We start from the raw sequence: 15,186 nt of genomic DNA on the forward strand, positions 1-15,186 counted from the left end.
ACCAGGTAACACCATGAGTAGGTGAACAAGACTTGTTTCCAGGAAACTGGTAAAATAAAACGTGATGCTTAAACCTAGATTACTAGTAACTGGGCCAGTAGTTGTGCTTTATTGTCAAAGGTACTTATGCCTTAGTAACTAAAGAGATGGGGTCAGCTGGATGTAGCTCATTTATGTAGAGTAACGAGATGATTGTCAGGTGGATCTTTAGAACCAAGAATGTATAGAGATAATATTTGGATTCCAATCTATCTGATGAGTTTAAGGCAAGAAACCAAATAAATGCAGAAGTAGAATCAGTTCACTACAGGTGGATGTACTTATTATGAATGAAAATTAAATAAATTGTACTTTCCATGAACAGTGAAAATGTATATCTTGCATTAACATTTTGATCCAATGTCTTTAAAGAACATGACAGAGAAGAATATATTTAGATATTCCCTTAGGAGAAAAGGGAGGGGTTAAGAGTTTAGATAGTATTCTTTTATTTCCACAGTATAGTTCAATATTAGAGCATTGCATTGCAAAGAACTTGCAGGAAACTCTGGCATCGATGACATCTTTACCAATCAGTTGGAGTCCTGGCTGAGAAAATGAAGCAGTATGGTCCAGTCTCTTCATTCCGTTAGCCGTCATGATAGCAATACTTGTTACCTGTTGTTGCTGTATCCCTTGCAAAAGAGGACTTATGTAAAATCTGATGGAAACATCGATTACTAAGACCATGTATATGCACACTGCTCTCCACTATGGAGGTTATGACTCTGCTGTCATTCTGCTTCATAATAGAAGGCTCTATTGAACAAGACACAGAAGACACTATTGAACAAAGGAGATAGTATACATAATACACAAAATCAGGTGCTATTTAATGCTATTAGTCCAGAAGCGCACCTCACAATTGAGACATGGAACAGTAAGCACGGGCAGGGACGTTACATTTCCTTAACTGCCCTATGGATTTTTGCAGTGGTAACTGGTCCCAAGGCACTCCTTACTTTCACTTGCCTCCTCCTCTTACTCCACTTCCTCCTCTCTTCCTACCTCATACAGTTAGTGCAGCTCCCACTCTACAACTTTTAGCAAAACCATGGAGAAACTCATCTGTCTGGGTGAAATATCACATCGCCAAAGAACTTTGGAAGAGGATCCTGGAGCAGACAGATGAGTGGTTGCTGCGCTAAGACCAAAGCCCAGCAAGGTGATATGGGCAGAATCTCGTAACAGCTTTTGGCAAAACCAGGTTGACGTGCTATACTATAAAAAATATACAGACCTGCCAAAGCTTCTGCTTAAAGTGACACCAATATGTGCCATCAATATGGTCAGTGCCAATGATGCTATCATCAGCACTACCTTCCCCATCTTTTGCCTGTTTGAAAAAGCTCCTCAGGCCATGACGGAGGATGTAATGGTGGCAGATAAGGAAGAAGAGGAGGAACGGGTTCTTATAGTGCATTAAGAGGAACTTTCAATAGTCTTCAGAAACGATAAGAAACACGGTTTAGGCTTTGACAAGTAATGTAGTGGTGGTGCTCTAACTTATATAGTCATGATAGTATTTGTCTGAATAATGTCCAAAAAATAAGTAAATTTTGGCACTCATATAAAACATCCTTTTCTTTGTTGATTCTTCTAAAAAATCCTCCATGCGACACAGGAAGGGGTATTAACAGCAGGAGTAAATGTAAAGGCCGACTCGTTTCGCTCTATACGGAGCTCTTCATCTTGCTTATAATACTTGGCGTTCTGACCTGGTTTTTAAACAAGGGCGCCAATTGGTATGGCTAGGCAGTATCTGTACATTTTTCTAACATTGAAAGCATTTGATTGGTTAAAGTAATAGGTGCGGCCAGCATGGCTCCGTCTGCTTAAGCAAGAACTCAGATAGGACCTGATAGGAGACTAATGTCCTTCTCTTTGTCCAATCACGGCTAGTGTGGGAGTGTCCCCCATTCGATTGGCCATGAGGAAGGAGGCGGGGTCCTCACAAACTAGAATAATAAGTATTATCTTATTAGACATGGATTTATACTCTAAGCCCATACTCGACTGATCTAATAAAGGTTAAATGATTTGTGCCGTGGGGAGGCTTCATGCTAACCAATAAAGTATAAGAATTTTACTTGGAATACCGGTACACAAGTAGTCTATCAGATAATCTGAATTGCAGAAAAACTCCCATATCATTTTTATAATTTAATCCTAATGCTCCGAAGACTCCTGTTTTGTTCCAAGCCTGAGCCTGAGTACATCTGGATTTCCTTTGTGAGCTGCTTACATATGTTCTGTTAAGCAGGGCATTTCACTACCATTTCTTATAAAAAATGTTATGCTCTCGAAAATGAGTGAACAATGTACAAATAGTTTTACCTATATAAAAATGGCCACATGGACAGAAGATGATATAAACGATATAGCAAGATCTACATGTAACAAAATGCGTAACTCTATGCTTTATGCCTCCGAAATGAAGTATTTGCCCGATAATCATAAATTAACAATGGTTGCAGTTCCCGCATCTAAAATTCCCTTTAGGAATAGATTTTTGCAACCAATTCTGTTTCTTTATCTCAGGTAACCTGAGTTTTCAAATGTGGGGCTGTTTTTACCATGTATACATTTTCTGTATATGATTTTTTTAATTTTTGGAAGCATTGCATTATAATTAGAGATGAGCGAGCACTAAAATGCTCGGGTGCTCGTTATTCGAGACAAACCTTTCCCGAAGCTCGAGTGCTCGTCTCGAATAACGAACCCCATTGAAGTCAAGCAGCACAGGGAAGCTTGGCCAAACACCTGGAAACCTCAGAAAATGATGGAAACACCACGGAAATGGACAGGAAACAGCAGGACATGCTGGTATGTTTATCCCATTCCTCCATGCAGTGATGTTTTGAGGCTGTCACTGGGCAACACAGACTTTCAACTCCCTCCAAAGGTTTTCTATGGGGTTGAGATTTGGAGACTGCCTAGCCCACTTCAGGACCATGAAATGCTTCTTACGAAGCCACTTCTTCGTTGCCCTGGTAGTTTGCATGGGGTCACTGTTATGCTGGAAGACCCAGCCATGTTTCATCTTCATCTTGCTGACGGAAGGAGGATGCACTCAAAATTTCATGATACATGGCCCCATTCATTCTTTCATACGTACGGATCAGCCGTCTTGGTCCCTTTTCAGATAAACTGTCCCAAAGCATGAAGTTGCCACCCCCATGCTTTACATTTGGTATGGTGTTCTTTAGATGCAACTCAGCATTCACTCTTCTCCAAACATGACAAATTGTGCTTCTACCAAACAGATGTACTTAGGTTTCATCTGACGATATGACAGTTTCCCAATACTCCTCTTACAGGTGTCATTACAACAGTTAAGGACTAAAATGCTTGGGTGCTCGTTATTCGAGACGAACTTTTCCCGATGCTCGAGTGCTCATCTCGAATAACGAACCCCATTGAAGTCAATGGGAGACTCGAGCATTTTTCAAGGGTACCAAGGGTCTGCACAGGGAAGCTTGGCCAAACACCTGGAAACCTCAGAAAATGATGGAAACACCACAAAAATGGACAGGAAACAGCAGGGGCAGCATGCATGGATGCCTCTGAGGCTGCTTAATCGCACCATTATGCCAAAATTATGGGCAACAGCATGGCCATGACAGAGTGACCGAATGAGGCTAGATAGCATCTAAAACATGCAATAATTGACCCTGACACTATAGAAGACGGCAAGCAGAGGCAGCGGCAGCAGCGGCAGGCTAGAGAGTGTCATGGCGACATACCCTAAATGGACTCAGGCTTCAAACCAATGGGTGGCAGAAAGGAACCAAAGGAGGTGAACAAGAAGCGCTGAAATGATTTCCTATGTGAACAAAAGGTTGACGGTATATTTAGTCGATAACACAGCATGGTGGCGACATAGTGACCAAGTTCCATAACATGTCTGGTGAAACATCCGAAAAATTAGCCTCACACAGCTCGTTTGATAAGGGGACGACACGTGGAGGCAGCCATGGAGACGACTTCCATGATTAAGAGTGACAGTATGGGGCATCCATATTGCTTCTATGATTGAAACTTCAGGTCTCCAGCATGGCGGTGACAGATGCGCCGAGATCCATTATGTATCTGGTGAAACACCCGAAAATTCTGCCTGACACAGCTCGTTTGATAAGGGGATGATGTGCTGTATATCCTCCTGCGCTCCAGCGTCTGGGGAATAGAGAGTTGAAAGTTGCGCATGGAGACATTGGTGGACACTGTGGAGGATCGTGGAGGCAAAACGGACTGGAAACAGCAGGGGCAGCATGCATGGATGCCTCTGAGGCTGCCTAATCTTGGGATGGAGCTGGCGGTCCACTGCCAGGCGAGCTTTCGCCTGTCCAAGCCCCTGTCTCTCGGCTCCTCCCCACCCAAAATGGGCCTGGGGGCCAGAAGCGTTTACTTTGAAAATATAATAATTTTCAAAGCAGGCGTTTGAATATTTCATCTAGGAATAATGAAATAGCATAGCGGTTCTATTTTTAATTGTTTTTTCGGAAATGGTTCCATGATTAAGAGCGACAGTATAGGGCATCCATATTGCACTGCTATAATTGCAACTTCAGGTCTCCAGCATGGCGGCAACAGAGGCACCGAGTTCCATTATGTATCTGGTGAAACACCCGAAAATTCTGCCTGACACAGCTCGTTTGATAAGGGGACGATGTATGGAGGCAGTAAAGTAGTAGTAGATCAAAGGTGCTGCAGTTAAAAGTATGTTAGTTGGATCTTGGGATGGAGCTGGCGGTCCGCTGCAGGGCGAGCTTTCGCCTGTCCAAGCCCCTGTGTCTCGGCTCCTCCCCAAACAGCACTTCTAAGAACCTTTTGTATAAGATCAAGTGTAGTAGTGTTCTTATAAGTTTGGGTTATGGCGGGTGAGGGGAATGTAAACAGATGCGCAAGAAGCGCTGAAATAATATCGGTAAGTGATAAAAGTTTGCCAGTATATTTTGTGGATAACACAGCAGGGTAGCGACAAAGTTTGATGTGGAAGCCATGAAAACAACCCAAAATTCTGCCTGACACAGCTCGTTTGCTAAGGGAACGATGTATGGAGGCAGCTATATGGACGACTTTGGGAGGCAGCTATGGAAATGATGTGTGGAGGTAGCAATGGAGACAACGTGTGGAGGCAGCTATAAAGACGACGTGATGAGGCTGCTATGGAGACAATTAAATTTGGATAGTGCCCGTATGTGGCAGTCCTAGAAAGTTTTCAAACCAGAGGAGCAGGTAGGTGGTCCTCCAGAAAAATTAAATAGATTGAGTGCCTGTATGTGGCACTCCCAAAAATTGTTTAAAACAGAGGACCGGGTAGGTGGCCCTCCAGAAAAATTAAATTCATAGAGTACTATAGCTAGAGCCAGTTGGCCCTGGCAAAAAATAGCCAGTTTCCTCTGCTTTAGTGTAAAAAGAGGAGGAGAATGAGGAGGAGGAGTGCATACATTATTCAAGTTGAGCTTCTTTCACCTGGTGGAGAATGGAAATCCTGAGAAATCCAGGCGTTATTCATCTTGATAAGCGTCAGCCTGTCAGCGCTGTCAGTCGACAGGCGTGTACGCTTATCGGTGATGATGCCACCAGCTGCACTGAAAACCCGCTCAGACAACACGCTAGCGGCAGGGCAGGCAAGAACCTCCAAGGCGTACAGCGCCAGTTCGTTCCACATGTCAAGCTTTGAAAGCCAGTAGTTGTAGGGAGCTGTGTGATCATTTAGGACGATGGTATGGTCAGCTACATACTCCCTCACCATCTCTCTGTAAAAATCAGGACTACTCTGCCGAGACTGGGGACAGGTGATAGTGTCTTGCTGGGGTGACATAAAACTGGCAAAGGCCTTGTAAAGCGTACCCCTGCCAGTGTTGGACAAGCTGCCTGCTCGCCTACTCTGTCTCGCTACTTGTCCTACAGAAGTACGCCCTCTGCCACTATCGCTATCAGAAGGGAAATACTGTTTCAGCTTGTGCACCAGGGCCTGCTGGTATTCATGCATTCTCACACTCCTTTCCTCTCCAGGGATGAGAGTGGAAAGATTTTGCTTGTACCGTGGGTCCAGGAGAGTGAATACCCAGTAATCGGTGCTGGTATAAATTCTTTGAACGCGAGGGTCACGGGATAGGCAGCCTAGCATGAAATCTGCCATATGCGCCAGAGTACCAACGCGCAAGAATTCACTCCCCTCACTGGCCTGACTCTCCATTTCCTCCTCCTCCAACTCCTCTTCTTCTGCCCATACACGCTGAACAGTGAAGTACTGAGCAATGCTCCCCTCTTCTGTCTCGCCAACATTCTCCTCCTCTTCCTCCTCATCCTCCTCCGATATGCGCTGAGAAACAGACCTGAGGGTGCTTTGGCTATCAACAAGGGAATCTTCTTCCCCCGTCTCTTGTGACGAGCGCAAAGCTTCTGACTTCATGCTGACCAGAGAGTTTTTCAACAGGCCAAGCAGCGGGATGGTGAGGCTGATGATGGCGGCATCGCCGCTGACCATCTGTGTTGACTCCTCAAAGTTACTCAGCACCTGAAAGATATCAGACATCCACGTCCACTCTTCATTGTAGACTTGAGGAAGCTGACTGACCTGACTACCACTTGTGGTGGAAGTTGACATCTGGCAGTCTACAATCGCTCTGCGCTGCTGGTAAACTCTGGATAACATGGTTAATGTTGAATTCCACCTCGTGGGCACGTCGCACAACAGTCGGTGAGCGGGCAGTTGGAGGCGGCGCTGCGCTGCCCTAAGAGTGGCAGCATCTGTGCTGCACTTTCTGAAATGCGCACAGATGCGGCGCACCTTCATGAGCAAATCAGACAGATTGGGGTATGTCTTGAGGAAACGCTGAACTATGAGATTTAACACATGGGCCAGGCATGGCACATGTGTCAGTCTGCCGAGTTGCAGAGCCGCCACCAGGTTACTGCTGTTGTCACACACAACCATGCCTGGCTTCAGGTTCAGCAGTGCCAGCCACAGATCAGTCTGTGCCGTGATGCCCTGTAATAGCTCTTGGGCAGTGTGCCTTTATCGCCTAGGCTCAGCAGTTTGAGCACCGCCTGCTGTCGCTTAGCGATGGCACTGCTGCTGTGCCTAGAGCTACCGACTGATGGCGTTATGCCCACGGATGGTAATTCAGAGGAGGTGGAGGAGGGGTGGGAGGAGGAGGAGGCATAGTAGGCCTGAGAGACCTGGACCGAGGTAGGCCCCGCAATCCTCGGCGTCGGCAGTATGTGACCAGCCGCAGGGTCAGACTTGGTCCCAGCCTCCACCAAGTTAACCCAATGTGCCATCAGCGACATATAGTGGCCCTGCCCGGCAGCACTCGCCTACGTGTCTGTGGTCAGGTGGACCTTGTCAGAATTAGCGTTGGTCAAGGCACGGATGATGTTGTCTGCCACGTGCTGGTGTAGGGCTGGGACGGCACATCGGGAAAAGTAGTGGTGGCTGGGGACCAAATACCGAGGGGCGGCCAACGCCATGAGGTTGCGAAAGGCGTCGGTCTCTACCAGCCTATAGGGCAGCATCTCCAGGCTAAGCAGTTTGGAGATGTGGACGTTTAGGGCTTGGGCGTGTCGGTGGGTAGCACTATACTTCCTCTTGCGCTCCAGCGTCTGGGGTATGGAGAGCTGAATGCTGCGCATGGAGACATTGGTGGATGCTGTGGAGGATCATGGAGCCGAAGGTGTGGTTTTCGCAGAGGAAGGTGTTTGGGCCGGGGTCCTGGGCAGTGGGGTTAACTAGCAGAAGTAGCAGGTCACACAGGGGAAGGAGCAGTGGTGTGCCCGGCCAGAGGTGAACGGCCTTGGTTCCATTGAGTGGGGTGTTTAGCATTCATATGCCTGCACATACTGGTGGTGGTTAAGCTGGTAGTGATGGAACCCCTGCTGATCCTGGTGTGACACAGGTTGCACACCACAGTCCGTCGGTCATCCAGTGTTTCTTTAAAGAACCTCCAGACTTCCGAAAATCTAGCCCTCACCAAGGGAGCTTCACTACATGAAACATTTGGCGCTGATGCACCAGCTCTGGCCCTGCCTCTCCGTCGGGCCCCACCACTGCCTCTTCCAACCTGTTCTCGTCGAGGACACGCCTCCGTCTCAGAAGCACTGTGTTTACCCGGCCTATCGACCCAGCTTGGGTCTGTCACCTCATCATCCTCCGATCCCTCAGTCTGCTCCACCCTCGGACTTTCTGCCCTGACAACAACTTCACCACTGTCTGACAACCGTGTCTCCTCATCGTCCGACACCTCTTTACTCACTTCTTCCACTATGTCAACAATGTCATCATCACCCACAGACTGCGACCGGTGGAAAACCTGGGCATCGGAAAAGAGCTCAGCAGCAACCGGACAAGTGGTTTGTGACTCTGGGAAGGGTCCAGAAAACAGTTCCTCATAGTATACCGGTTCAAATGCCAAATTTTCCTGGGAGGGAGCAGACTGGGAGGAAGGAAGCTGAGGTGGAGGAGTGCTGATTTCGGTGACATGGGTGGACTGTGTGGAAGACTGACTGGTGGACAAATGGCTAGAAGCATTGTCCCCTGCATCTGACCCCTGCAGTAGTGGGACGCCCATGCCCTCGTCCTCTACCCCTAGCCCTCGGGTTCAACATTTTCAAAATTAAAGTGTAAACTGTAAATTTTTTTGTGTTTTTTTTTTGTGTTTTTTTGTGTTTTTGTTTTTTTAAGAAAACGATGCTATCCTATTGCTATGGCTAGTTTCTAGCCTACACTGACAGCACAAAACAGGATTTTGTGCTGTGCTTGATGACTTTTAGTTTTGAAAAAAAAAAATAAGAAAAGAAAAAGCAGACTGTGTCTAATTCAATCAAACCCCTAATAAATTGTCCCACTTAGGTGTTTGAGGTGGATATGTGTGTCACTAAGAGCTATACAGAACGTTCGCAAGACTCCCTGCAAATTTGTCACAATATGTTACTAGCTGCACTACTAGTGCCAGCAAGGCCAGCCACAAGCAAATCAACAAAATATATATATATATATAACGCTATTGTAGGCCTAAGAAAGCCGGTTGGGTTCTTGTATGCCTAGTTTCTAACCTACACTGACAGCACACAACAACTGGATTTTAAGTCACTTTAAGTTTTTGAAAAAAAAAAAAATCGTCAGACTGTGCCTAATTCAATCAAACCCCTAATAAATTGTCCCACTTAGGTGTTTGAGATGGATATGTGTCACTAAGAGCTAAATATAACGTTCTCAAGTCTCCCTGCAAATTCCTCACAATATGGTACTAGCTGCACTACTAGTGCCAGCAAGCCCAGCCACAAGCAAACAAAAAAAAATATATATATAACGCTATTCTAGCCCTAACAAGGGCTGTTGGGTTCTTGTAGACTCACCTCTGCCTAACAGTAAGCTAATATAACACCCTAACGCTATCCCTGCAGCAGCAGCAGCAACTCTCTACCTAACGGCATCCAGACACAGAATGATCCGAGCAGCGCGGGCAGGGGCTAGTTTATTCCAGGGTCACCTGATCAGGCCAGCCAACCACTGCTATCAACGTGTAAGGGTACCACGTCATGCTGGGTGGAGTGCAGAGTCCCCTGTCTTGTGATTGGCTCTGTTTCTGGCCGCCAAAAATCAAAACGGCGGGAGAGGCCATTTTCTCAGCTGGCGAAGTATTCGTCTGAGCAACGAGCAGTTACGAGTACGCTAATGCTCGAACGAGCATCAAGCTCGGACGAGTGTGTTCGCTCATCTCTAATTATAATCAAAGGAAAAGATAAATCTTTCTTATTCCTTCCTTTTTTTTGGATGCTCTAACAATTACTGAGGGGATTTTATCAATGCATTCATTTTTGCTTTATTCAGTAGTGGCATGGGGTAACCTCATTTTAACAGTCTTTCGTTGGTTCTTCAGCTTGTTTTAAATACATATGATCATCGTTGTTAAGTCGACATATAAATTGACTGTAGGGAATTGCCCACTTTACATAAACTGGGTGATTTCTTGAGAAATGCAGAAACAAATTAGCTGAAGTGGGCTTCCTGGTTTTTCTTATTTTATTATCTTCAATAATGATCTTTACATCTAGGAATTCCATTTTTTTCCTCTATGTTGGATGTGAAAAACATATTTAATACATTTACATTGAGATAAGAAATAAAGTCACTAAATTCTTCCTGGGATCCTGGCCATATTATGAAGACATCATCCACATAATGATAGTAGACTAGGGCGGCACGGTGGCTGAGTGAGTAGCACTTCTGTCTTGCAGCACTGGGGTCCTGGGTTTGATTCCCACCCAGGTCAACATCTGCAAAGAGTTTGTATGTTCTCTGTTTGTGTGGGTTTTCTCTGGGTCCTCTGGTTTCCTCCCACACTTCAAAACATACTGTTAGGTTGTTTAGATTGTGAGCCCCATGGGGACAGGGACCAATTTGACATGCTTTGTGCAGCGCTGTGTAATCTGTGTGCACTATATAAAGAATTATTATTATGGGCTTTAGTATATTTTTAGAAATTTTGTAGACAAATATATTTGTCTACAAAATTTGCCAAAAAAGATATTTGTGCACACGCATGCGGCTGGGGAGCCGATCTGTGTAACGCAAAGCTTGAATTAAAATGTGTTGTTAGACAATACAAATAACATAGCTTCACAAATTAATGTTATGAGATTGGCATCTATCTTTGTATTAGTTAATATTTTGTGTAGCACCTCTATACCGATTGCATGTGGAATCTTTGTATAGAGACTTTGTACATCTATTTTAGCTAAATTGAATCCTTCCTGCCATATACTGTTATTTCTTACTTTCAGGAAGTCATTTGTATCTTTCAGTTAAGATTGTATTTAAGATGGTGTCGTTCTTAGAATCCAATCAACATATTTAGCAACACTCCAGCAACGATAGGTGTTCCAGGGAGGGGGTGACTTGTGAATCTTAGGGAGGTAGTACAATTCAGGTTTCTGAGGAAAGGAAGGTAGTAATTTTTCAGCAGTTCTTTGAGAAATTATCCCTGTTTGTACATTATCTCTCAAGAAGAAGTTTAACCCCTTAGTGACCACCTATATGGCTTTCTACATCGGTCACTAAGGGGCCTTAGGCCAGGCCGACGGGTTTCTCCGTCGACCTAACCTAAGGTCTGCAGGGGCCTCCCGTGCAGGGAAGAGCAGTGATATAAGAAATGTGTTGTTAAACAATGGTCTTCTTATAATTAGGTGTGCAACAGTCTCTGGATCCAACCCCTTTGACTAAAATAAGAGAAATAGGCTGTGCAGTAATTGTTTTTTAATGCAATTAAATTTATTGTAGAAGCATGTACATTTCGGCCCCCTGGGCCTTGTCAAAAACTACAAAAGATAACAAGGGAATATAAGTAAACACAGGTATAAGTAGGGGAGTATACACATGTATACATCTATACAATAGGCAACATATGGATATATAATCAATCCTAAGGTTACCTGGCAATTCACATGGGGCAGGGTGTTGTTTGTTGAATCTCCCTTTATCTCTTGGACCTTGTATAATGATATAATTGTTAGTGTATCTACTGACTTTGTTCCTATACAATCCTTCTATGATACTTTGGGACTGGTAGTCCTTGTTTGTGATATACAACTGCATCTTGTTTTCTAAGCAATGTATTTATATATCTTATGTACTTATCCTGCATGTAATGGGTCCTTAAGATATCACTATGTGAATTGGAACCCATGTATGGAAGATCTTATCATGGGCCATGACCAGAACCATTTTAATTGCTTATATGTATTTTAATGTGTTTGTTGTGTTTTTTTATTTGCTGAAATAATAAAAATGATTCGTAAGTGAATACATTTCATTGGGTGTGCAGAGTACTATTGTGTCCTTGCTTTTGTTCTTGATGTAACTTTATTGTAGGACTACCTGCTGTGTGCACACTTTCTAAGGTTTGCCAAGAGGCAGAATGTGTTTTTATCTACAGACACAAGCGACCAGGAGGGGACACCAACGGACACATAAATCTCCAAAAGAAGGTTCCCAAATACAGGGATTGGTCTCCATCACACAAGAGGGGGAGACAACACAGGAGGAATTGAATATGAATAATGGTGAGTCAAATCTACAAATGATAAATCTATCCTCTCATGTTTTATTTAAAGGGCACCTACCACCACAAATCTACCTATAAAGGTAGATCGGGTGGTAGGTGAATCAATGGGACGTGAGGATAGCCCTTTTAAGGGCTAATCCTCACGTCCCCGCACTGTTTTATAAACTTTTATTACCCTAATATGTTAATTTACTTATGCGGCTACTGGGGCGTGGAGTAGCCGCATCTGAGGTTACACGAGGCGGCTACTCCACGCCCCGGTAGCCACATTACCCCTCCTACTCACCATGTTCGGCAGCTGCGCGCCCTCGTCCGCCGATCCTGCCGTCTGCGCATGCGCAGAACAGCAGGCCCGCGCCTGCGCGGTCACTGCTCTGAAGCCGGGGCTGCGCAGGCGCGGGCCTGCTGTTCTGCGCATGCGCAGACGCCAGGATCGGCGGACGAGGGCGCGCAGCTACGAGCAGCTGCGCGCCGAACATGGTGAGTAGGAGGGGTAATGTGGCTACCGGGGCGTGGAGTAGCCGCCTCGTGTAACCTCAGATGCGGCTACTCCACGCCCCAGTAGCCGCATAAGTAAATTAACATATTAGGGTAATAAAAGTTTATAAAACAGTGCGGGGACGTGAGGATTAGCCCTTAAAAGGGCTATCCTCACGTCCCATTGATTCACCTACCACCCGATTTACCTTTATAGGTAGATTTGTGGTGGTAGGTTTCCTTTAAGTCTAAATGGTTGAATTTTTCCTCCATGCAAAGGTTGGGCAAGCTCTCATTCAGTAGATAACTCTCATTCAAACTCTTATATCATCAGCCTTCCTTTATTAATGTGTTGCCAGATACAGACCGTAAAGTTTTTTCTGACCTATTGGATCTTCTAAAAGAAAACGGAAATACATCAGCTACACCTAATTTGAAACTCTTTAAAGCCATTCAAATATTTTTCGATTGCATGGTGCAGGATATTCAATCCCTACGCCTTGATCCCAGCAGGCATGAAAATCTGTCCCGTGATGAGCGGCAAACTTTGCTCAGGTTGCAAAAGAACAATACCTTTTCAATCAAAGAGGCTGACAAAGGGGGGGGGGGGCATTGTTCTTTGGCCCATAGAACTATACATTGATGAAACTAAAAGATAGTTGTTGAACCGTGCATAATACACAATTTTTCCAACAGACCCAACTGATGTCTTTAAATGTAAAATGGATTTTTTCATTTTTGTCAGATCTCAGGCACGGCGATGGGTGCACGGTGTGCGCATTCCTATGCAAACTTCTTTCTGATTTGGTGGGAGGGGAACAGAATGTACCCATTGTCTGCCTATAGGGAGCATGTTCTGGAATGGTATCGCTTCATTGACGTTATCCTCTTTTTTTTTTGGAAGGCTTCCCCTGAGGACTTGAAGGATTTGAATTGTAATCCATGGCAGATGAAACTTACACCAGTAATATCAAAGTCAACCCAAGAATAGACAAAAAATGGGAAACTGATTTTTGGTTGCTTACATTAACAACCAATGGAACAATGTGTATAATCTACTCCTGAAAAATTGGGGGATCTTAAAGAGTGACACCAGACTGACACCTCATATCCCTGACAAGCCACGAATGGTGGTTAGGAGGGCAAAAAACCTCAGTGACTCATTGACACATAGTGGTATGCGGAGTGGCTTTCAGAGTTCCATTGGAGCCAGGCGCCTAAAAATGTGCATAGATGTTAATCCAATATATACAGGGAGGTCTGTTATCAAAACAATGGGGCACTTTCACTAAGGGTCCGTACACCACATTTCCATCGGGTTTCAGACTAAGTGTGGGGTTTAAAATTCAAATTGTGTCGCAAGACATGCATTCACATACACTGGGAAGAAGAAGGTGAACTCCTGCGGACCTCAGCGAGGAAGTGACACATGCAGGATATCGGGCGCACAATATTAGTGAATCGCGCAGGACTTCATCCTCGCCGGACATCGCACCTCGGGGATCGCGACGGGACCGGGTAAGTAAATGTGCCCCAATGTTGTCAGGGAGAGGAAAGAGTTGTTGCATCGTCAGACCTCTGTCTGAATAAAATCCAGAGTGTGTATAAAAGTAAAAGGAAAAAGAAAAAACAGGGTTGCTAGATAATGCGTTACAACTAAGACAGAAGCCGATATTTATATGGGTAAAAGGTCTTTTTTATTTTTCAAGTCAGAATATATAACAACTGACAAGGGAAAAAAAAACAAACAGTTGTGAGTGGTTAGTAAAATAATAAATAAAATGTAAGATAATCAATAAATATAAAATAATCAATGTGTATAATGTATATATAAAAGATATATAAAATATGGAACACACAGAAAACATATGTAATATACATATAACAGCTGATCATATCATAGTTTATCATAGTTTATACGGTTGAAAAAAGACACTTGTCCATCAAGTTCAACCAAGGAAGGGAAGGGATTGCATGAAGAAGGGATTTAGGGGGAGCAATTCTATATGACATAACTATCAATGTTATTTAGGTGTAAAAAGGCATCTAGACCTTTCTTGAAGCTTTCTGTTGTCCCTGCTGTGACCAGTGCCTGAGGCAGACTATTCCACAGAATGACAGTTCTCATGGTAAAAAAGTCCTGTCGCCTCTAGTGATTAAACCTTGATCCTTCCAGACGGAGACAGGGCCCCCTCGTCTTTTGATTTGATCTGAAACAACTTACCGCCATATTTTTTGTATGGACCATTCATATATTTATATAAATGAATCATGTCCCCTTGTAGTCGTCTCTTTTCCAGACTAAATATATACTTTCATTATAATTCATATTGATAGCAATGACAATGGTACATTGGGTGTGACAGAAGAAAAGAATCAGAAAATGGTGATGATCAACAGGTGGCTAGAATAGTCAGCAGATGCAATGGGGAAGGAAATAGTAATGATTGGATGTACATACCAATCCAGTGGAATGGAAGCGTCTGGGTTGTCGGTGTATGTGTTTGTACTACTGTTAAATACACTAAAGCTCTGGTGTGCGAAGTAGAGATGACCCGAGTGCGCAGGTGTGGGGTGCTGGTGAATGGAGGGACAG

Source organism: Engystomops pustulosus, chromosome 6 (assembly GCF_040894005.1).
Source record: "Engystomops pustulosus chromosome 6, aEngPut4.maternal, whole genome shotgun sequence".
In the NCBI taxonomy this organism is placed as follows: domain Eukaryota; kingdom Metazoa; phylum Chordata; class Amphibia; order Anura; family Leptodactylidae; genus Engystomops; species Engystomops pustulosus.